The sequence below is a fragment of the Mus pahari genome, chromosome 10 (assembly GCF_900095145.1).
Source record: "Mus pahari chromosome 10, PAHARI_EIJ_v1.1, whole genome shotgun sequence".
Taxonomy (NCBI): Eukaryota; Metazoa; Chordata; class Mammalia; order Rodentia; family Muridae; genus Mus; species Mus pahari.
Window position 1 is genome coordinate 50,243,923 of NC_034599.1, and position 8,753 is coordinate 50,252,675.

The window sequence follows — 8,753 nt, forward strand, 5'->3', positions numbered from 1 at the left end:
TGCTATGAACATAGTGGAGCATGTGTCCTTATTACCAGTTGGAACATCTTCTGGGTATATGCCCAGAAGAGGTATTTCTGGGTCCTCTGGTAGTACTATGTCCAATTTTCTGAGGAACCGCCAGACTGACTTCCAGAGTGGTTGTACAAGCTTGCAATCCCACCAGCAATGGAGGAGTGTTCCTCCTTCTCCACAACCTCGCAGAGGGCAGGTTTTGTGATGTACAAGGTTTGCCATTCCATGTGGTCTTCTAAATCGAAAGAGCTGGCCTTCCCCATGCAACAAGCCCCTCCCATCCCTCAATGTACTGACATGAACAGCCTCATGACTTCATGTGTGTATGCCCTTCTTGGGCCTAAATAGTTACCAGTCTTGTTGGTATACAGAACTGATGATTCTAGTTAGTTTTTGCTTTTGTTTTGCTCATGTCAATTACTCTAACAGACCTTTTTATCTTTCGCTGACGTCTCTCCCATGCAGATGCTATTACATTTCCATTGTATTCTCTCACGGCTGAAGCACCGCCTCTTTGGATTTTTGATTCTCTCTTTCAAGTGGATGAGATGTCTCCTACATTTGAACCCTTGGTCATTGAACCCTTGGCAATGTTTGGAAGGTTTAGAAAGTTGTTGTAGGAAGTACGCTACTGGGGTCAGGCTTTAGAGTTTAAAGACAAGCCATTTCAGGTTTGCCCTCTCTGTTTCATGCTTGCCCTTCAGGATGTCAGCACTTGGCTTGCTTCTCTAGTCGCTTTCCTTGTTCCACCATCATGGACTCTGACCTGCTGGAACCCCACACCCAAACAACACAGGTCACCTTGCTCATGGTGTTTTATCATAAAGGTAGAAAGTAACTAACACAACTATGTAACTAATAACTAACGTAACTAATGCAACAATTCTCCAACCTCCCCGTCATTTTCCTGACTTGTTTGACCCCCTCACCCATATCTATTATAAAGTCCATTCTGTTGAAGACAAACTTTTGGTCTTACACGGATTTCTTCTTCACTTTTTGGTTGTTGTTCACTTGCTTGTTTTTCTTGATTTTGGAAACAGTCTGGCTATTATAGCTGTGGTTTGAATATGAATGACCCCCCCCCCCAGACTCAGGTGTTTGAATGCTTGGCCATCCTTTCTCTGACTCAATTAAAATAAATGAAAAGCATTATTAGGAGGTGTGGCCTTGTTAGAGGAAGTGTGTCATTGTGGAGGTTATATATGGCTAACCTATACTCAGTGTGGCACCCAATCTCTCCTGTGGATCAAGATGTAGAACTCCCAGCTCCTTCTCCAGCACCATGTCATCCTGCATGCTGCCATGCTTCCTACCATGGCAATAATGGATTAAACCTCTGAAACTGTAAGTCAGTCCCAATTAAACATTGTCCTTTATGATGCAGAACTCTCAGCTCCTTCTCCAGCACCATGCCTGCCTGTACTCTGCCATGCTTCTTGCCATGAGGATAATGGACTAAACCTCTGAAACTGTAAGCCAGCCCCAATTAAATGTTTCTTTTATAAGAGCTGCCATGGTCATGGTGGCTCCCCACAGCAATGGAAACCCTAACTAAGACAACAGCCCAGGCTAGTAATAAATTCATAGTGATTCTGCCTCAGCCTTTCCACATTAAAGATGCGGCCCAGCACATCATCGTTTGCCCTTCTCTCATACTTCACTCTAACAAATTTCTGGGCCAGGTGTAGTGGCTCATTCCTATAGTCACAGCCCTCTGCTGGCTGAGGCAGAAGGGCTGCTTTGAGTTCAAGGCCAGTTTGGGGGATATTGTGAATTTCAGTCCACAGCCTGGGCTGCAGAATAAGACCTTGTCTCAAAAAAGAAAAAGAAAAAAATCAGAACAATGTCTGGCTCTCCTTCAGTCCACAAAGTGCTTTTTCCCAACCTCACCATTCTTCATCCTTTCTCTGACTCAATTAAAATAAATGAAAAGCAGTCTTTTTCCTTCTTCCTGATGCCATCTTTAGATTACCACACTCTGGTTCACCTCGCACGTCTCACCTCGCATTTCCATGAACTAGTCTCGATAATCCTCCATGAATGTACTATTTTTAAATTCTGCCTCACATCATTCTCTCTACTCTTGATAGAGGCGATTCATTAAGAATCCACAATTCACTGTCAATGTTAACATAGAGGTCCTTGGAGAACAGCACATGAACCATAAGAATTAAACAGATCAGTGATGATCACATGACCAATGGAATAAACTAAAATACAGGACTTCCTGTGTTTAAACTGTACAGTGCCCAACAATCTAAAGGTCATGTGCTGAATGTTTGTATGCTCTACTTTTAGAAATCTGTTAGCTATTGCTCCAGACGCAGACCTCTAGCCAGGGCTAACAGCACTGTGGCATCAGGAAGGTCTGTGACAGGTGCATACTTGGGTAGATAGGGTGTTGCTGACAAACAATCACAAGTTAGAAGACCTAGAGAGAATCCTACACATTTCCAAGTAAATAATTCCAATCTTAAAGTCTTTTTAACCACAATCTTTTATTTTTTTCTAAGCTAAGTTTCCCTACAATTTCCCCTGTAGGTCTTAGAGACAGGGTGGTCCTCCGCTCAGCCTGATAGACTCTCACCCATGAGAAGGGTGCTCTGCCCACCTGCCTCACCACAAGTCCTCCGTTTTCTAATCACAAGGACAATGTAAACTTTCTCCAGACTCTTCCATTCCAAAGTTTTAATTCTATTCATATTACTTTTACAATACAAAGACCAGATGCACAGTACTTTGATGTTTCTAATATGCTATTTTTTCTTGTTAACATTTAATGGAACACAGGCTTCTCAAGTATTAGATTTGAAAGAAAAAAAACCTTGACACCTTGAAAAATTACATGATTTTACAGAGAATATCCTTTATAGTCTGATAAATCACACCAGGACCTAAAATTACAGCTAAGGAAGAACTGTCAAGCACATACATTCCTCCTCAAACCACATGAGATGAGGTCACTTACCTGCCACACCCGCTGGCCCCTGCTCTTCTTCGTTCTTCTAGGCTACATAGTGGAAGGAGGGCAGATGAGCCACCTTTTCTGCTCAGGTAGGAACCAAAGCTACCATAAAAGACAGATAAAAACAAAGGATTAGTTTAGCAACGAAGAAGAGTAATGTATAACATGTACCAACTTCAGCATAATTTTTAGTGATCTCACAGAACCTGAGAATTAGGAAAGAAGCTTCCCTTTGTTGACACAGTTCACTTCTCCTTCCTTAACCGTTATGTTTCTGATATATGATTTTTTCAAGTCCCAGGAAGGGCTGAGATGGCTCAGCGTTCAGACCATTGCTGTTCTTGCAGAGGACCTGGGTTCAGTTCCCATCAGCACCTGTATAGTGGGTTCACAACCATCCATAACTCCAGTTCCAGGGGGCTTAATGCCTTCTCGCCTCTGTGGGCACCAGGCACACATATGATGCAAATACATACATGCAAGCCACACATTGAAACATACAGCAAATCTAAAAAGTACCAAATAAAAGTCCCCAGAGAACTATTTATTGTTATTTTCAAACACAAAGTTAGAAGTTAAGGGTAATAGAAAATTCAAATTTTATTTAAAAATTACTAACTAGGAGGAACCCTTTTGAAACATATAGGCAGGGACTTTGGGGAAAGAGCAAGGAATTAGCATATATCTAGTTGTATGATGTGTGTGTGTGTTGGGGTGTATGTGTGTACACATATGTATAGCAGCCAGAGGTTGATGTCATCTCCCTTTTCCCACTACCACCTACCTTTACTCTCTGAGGCAGGGCCCTCACTGAAGCAAAGTTCAGTAGGTCTAGGTTAGCTGGTTAGCCAATATTTGTTTTCTCTGTTTACCCCAGCAAACCCTGGAGCTACAGTCACATGCTGCCATTGACAGTTTTTATGTGGGTTCTGGTGACCCAAATTCAAGCCCCTGTGCTAGTACAGGCTTTTTTTTTCCCCAACTAAGCATCACTATAGTCCAAAAAGATTCATTTTTTATTATGAAACTATTCCCATATGGAAAGTCACAATTATGATAGAAACTTAATATGGATTGTCATTTCAATAGGGCGTTAGTGCTGAACAGAAAGAAGGGAACATGGTATATAATATGATCTACCCTCTAGCCACAAAGTTCATTTGCCCCAAAGCATTTATTCTATATGTATTGAAATAGGAGGTCAAGACAGTGGCTCAGGACACTCTAGTTATATAAATGTGTCATATGCAAATGTTGGAAGATATAACAGTTCAGGACCTTTTCATAGTTATACAAATAAGAACACAATGCATTTAATAACAGTGTGTTTATCCAAAATTTATCTACTTTCAAGTTTGACCATGTTAGTACTTTATTTTTCCGGCTCTCTTCTTAAGTCGAGTAAGTTAAACAAATCATTTTTCTCTTCTGTAGACAAAATAATCATAATAAAATCCTAGAGCTAGAAAGGGTTAGAGAATGGCTGTGTGAGTTACATCCTCTAAATCAGCTCCCACTGATGTTGTGATTGAAGATGGCGGAATGGCTTAAGAGACAGAACCCTGGAATCCAGAATGCTTTTCCAGCTACATCATAGTGCTCAGACTCTTACAGCTCTGTGTACACTCGAAGCAGCAAGGCAAAAGGGTTGAACTTCAGGTCTCTGAATCAGACTGCCTACGTCTCAGTCCAGACTCAATGCTGACTGTGTGACCACGAGCAAGATAGCCACTCCCTCTGTCTCCTTTATAAATAAGATTAATAATAACTGCATATTGTCAAAAAGAGTTATGAAAGATTAATTCAAATAAAGCTTGTGCAGCCACCATTCTGGAATACTGTAAGCAGTTAATAAATGTCAACAAGTATTAGAACTTGACCCAGTTAGGGTTAGTGTTGCTGTGATGAACACCATAACCAAAGCAACTTGTGGAGGAAAGGGTTATTTCAGCATACATTTCCAAGGTGACAAACCATCACTGAGGGAAGTCAGAGCAGAAACTCAAGCAGTGCAGGAACCTGGAGGCAGGAGTTGACACAGAGGCCATGGAGGAGTGTTGCTTACTGGCTTGCTCCTCAGAGTTTGCTCAGCTTGCTTTCATATAGAACCCAGGACCACCAGCCCAGGTGTGGCCCCACCCAATCACTAAGAAAATGCCTTACAGCCAGATCTTATGGCAGCATTCTCTCAATTGAGGTTCCCTCCTTTCAGATAATTCTACCTTGTGTCAAGTTGACATAGACTAGCCAGCACAGAGATCTATCAATAAAAACGAGGAAACTAATTACATTGTACTAGAATTGAGCGCTGGATAGTTTGTTTTCAAGTATATAACTGCCAATATTCCACTTTGACATATGAGCTGTGTAGCAATGAAATAGTTGGCCCATGAAGCATACGCAACTTCCAAACAGAAACACACAGGAAAGCTCACTTGAGAACTGTGTCTTATTCATTTGGTGATCTTCTGGGACCAGAAACTCAAAGAGTTTCTGACATTCAGAAGGTTCTTCTATAGGTACCTCTCTACCATATACAAAAGTATTTTCAGGAATGATCACAAAACGAAATGTTAATAGGCAGGAAATAAAGATAGTGAAAACTCCCTTATTCAACTCTACTTATAAGCCAACATAAAATAAAATACATTTTATAGTAACAAAAATATAATGGAATTTATTAACAGTTTGGGAAGAAAGAGATACCTACATATTGGTCTCCCACAGTACTAAGCTTCATGCTATTTTCTATTTTCCAGATACAGTCTTTAGCACTGAAGCAAATATTAACGATTAATAAAGTTCAAAGTCAGACATATCTGAATTCAATTATTCAAATCACAATTACACATACAAACTAAAAATAGGTAATGGCCAACCAAAAATATAACTCAAAGTGTTCCATCTTCTTTTGCTCTTAAACACCACATACTAAGTGGAGTGTGATGGTACATTCATGAGGGTGACACAGGGAGATTACCCTGAGCTTAGGATACATGGAATGAAACCCTGTCTCAAACAAAAACAACAAAACCTTACACATATGAAAAACTCACAGTGGCTTCATAGAACGGCAGTGCCACACCCCTCGATGCCTGTTTCTTCTTCCTCCCAATCACTACGGCAGCATGTTTAGTAAGACACTGATATTCACATGTAGGGAGGGATGGCGTTAAGATATGAACTTCAACTAGACTTGCCTTGAACCTTTATGACATACTTGGAATACACCCAGCGGCTAAGGTCTTGTTTAACTAAAGACCAACTGAAGCACAGGGTTCTCTAATGCTGATGTACAGTAGAAAGTATGCCAACAGATAAATGGTTAAAACATGTTAATTTAGAGGGTACTAGTGATTAAGTCTAGGGCCTTCTTCCAGTATGAAACTCTCTGCATCCCTCTCCTTGCCTCCCCTCCCCCTCTCTTTGTGTTTTATCAGGGACTGAACCTTTTTCTTTTAAGATTATTTTGAGAAAGATCTAGCAAATGTGCAGGTCAGCCTCAAACTATCTATGTAGTTAAGGTGGGCCTCAAACTTTTCATCCTCCTGCCTCAGTTTCCCGAAGAGCTGGAGTTATAGGTGAGAACCACTATGCTCAGTAAGAAAACCTTTTGCAGTTGTTTATTGAGGCCAAAGGAATGCATGCTATTGTGCTTTCTGTTGCATCCAATATAGACTATCTGCATATGAATGTTGCTAATTGTGTCAAATATATTTACTCATTAAAGATACCTCAGTAGGATTTTAAAAAGAAACCTGCTGTTAGCAGTTACTGTGACTACTTAAACCTCGGATAAATATCACCCAAGATAACAGAGTCTACTTCTCAGCTCTCCTGGACACAGCATGGCTCTTCTCTCTACAGTTCACATTAGCAAAGCTGTGTTATAAGGCATTTAGAAGCACCCACAAAATATGCACATGTAGATAAACATCAACAATTTAGGACTTGGCAAAGAACTCCAATTTACACAAATTATGAGGCATCAGATCTGTATGTTTTTTCCAATCAGTAACTTAAACATAGGCTTTAATCCTGAGACCATTTTTTTTTTTAGACATTCACAGGACCAACATCATCTTCAATTTACCTTCCCATAATCTTGCTGCCATGGAATGAACACACACAAAATTCTGTTTGTGTGATGTTGGTGCTCTTGAAAAACTGTCTGCCCTTCCTTCCTTCCCTCCTTCCCTCCCTCCCTCCCTTTCTGATTTTGGACTTTTAAAGTAGGTTCTCATTATATGGCTCATGCTAGCCTTGAGCTTCCTATGTAGCCCAGGCTGACATTAAACTCCTGATCCTCCTGCCTCAGCTTCTCCAATGCTAGGAGTACTGGCATGTATCGACGCTCGGAAAAGAGGGGGAGTGAAATCTTTTAAAATAAAAGGTGTGACTTCTAAGGCATCTTGGCATGGATATTATGCCAGTGATACCATCTTAGAAACAGTGTTGTCTGTCAAGAAAGCAACACACACACACATCTTAAGCAGTCTCTTCCATCCTGCCTTTTAGCTTGTTTTCTTGTTGCTCCGTAACTCCTTTCCACATGCACACAGAGGCCTCCCCGCTATTCCTCACCTGCCACATACTGAAGCAACACACCTGTGCTATTTGTAGCAGGAGGAGTTCCCAACCTCTGCTATCAGCACCGATCACCTGAGGCAGTTAAAACCAAAATTCCCAAGTCAATCTTCTGGAAATTAGACTTCAGTGCGTTTGAGGCACTCCAGAATCTGACTTTAAACAAGTGTTTGTCATTGATTCATAAAGACCAAGAAAGCTGAATAGCAATCATGAGAAGCCTGCTGTAGATTTCAGTTTTAGACCAATTTGGTAATCCTCTGGATCTCAGGATTTAGTATATATGAGAAGAGCAGGCAACATTAGAGAAAGAAGAGAGGCATCTTGTCGCTATGTCCCTGGTCCTCCCCCCCCATCCCCCGTGTGTGCCTGTTTGTGTGTGTGAGTGAATATCAGCAAGCTAAGGTTTCAACACCCTAAAGAAATTAGAGGATTTTAATTTGGGCATGTGCTGTGGTAGTGACACACCACCAGGGGAAGCATAGAGCTGACAAGTTGCAAATGTTAGGGGATTTTCGAATTTCCATAGGGTTTCTGAGAAGGGGAGAGAGAGAAAAGACACAGCTAAGTGGCAGAACCCTTGGGTAGCACAAATGAGGCCAGGATTCAATCGCTGGTGCTGCAAAACCAAACAAGCCAGAATGGGATGGCAAAAGATGTCCTTGTGTTCTTCTCTAGTTCCTCTAAGACAACCATGGTAGAAAAAAATGTTACCCTAAAGTGACACGTTTTAAAATAATATCTTTAAGTAACATCTTTAACATTTACACTTAAAAGAAAAAAATGTATTAGAATACAAAGTTTCTGGATAAAGGGATGTAGTCTAATTTTTCTCCCTGTAAATACTTGTATTACTCTTAATATTTAATTAGAATTTTCTTTAATTAGTCTTTCTTTGACTTACAGTTTAGAGTCCATCATTGAGAAGAAGCCAAGGCAAGACCTGATGCAGAGGCAGTGGGAGAACACTGCTTGCTAGCTTGAATAGCCTGCTTTCTTATAGCAACCAGGACCACCTACCCAACGGTGGCACCGCCCACAGTGTGGGAAGGCACAGCTGGACCTTTCCACATCAATCTTTCATTAAGAGAATGCCCCACAGCTATGTTGTCTAGTGGAGACAACTCTTGAACTGGAGTGGATTCAGCCACTAACAACATACACTCACACTCGGGGGGGGGGG

At 41.1% G+C, this 8,753-nt stretch overlaps 1 protein-coding gene across 1 annotated transcript in view; it reads right to left on the reverse strand.

The window, feature by feature from the left end:
- The window catches only part of Nrg4 (neuregulin 4), a 105,539-nt gene that overhangs the window by 95,175 nt on the left and 1,611 nt on the right, over positions 1-8,753 (reverse strand). The window contains exon 2 of the mRNA XM_021207791.2: positions 2,987-3,085. The gene's annotated coding sequence lies outside the window, so the exon portion shown is untranslated. The remainder of the gene's footprint in view (positions 1-2,986; positions 3,086-8,753) is intronic.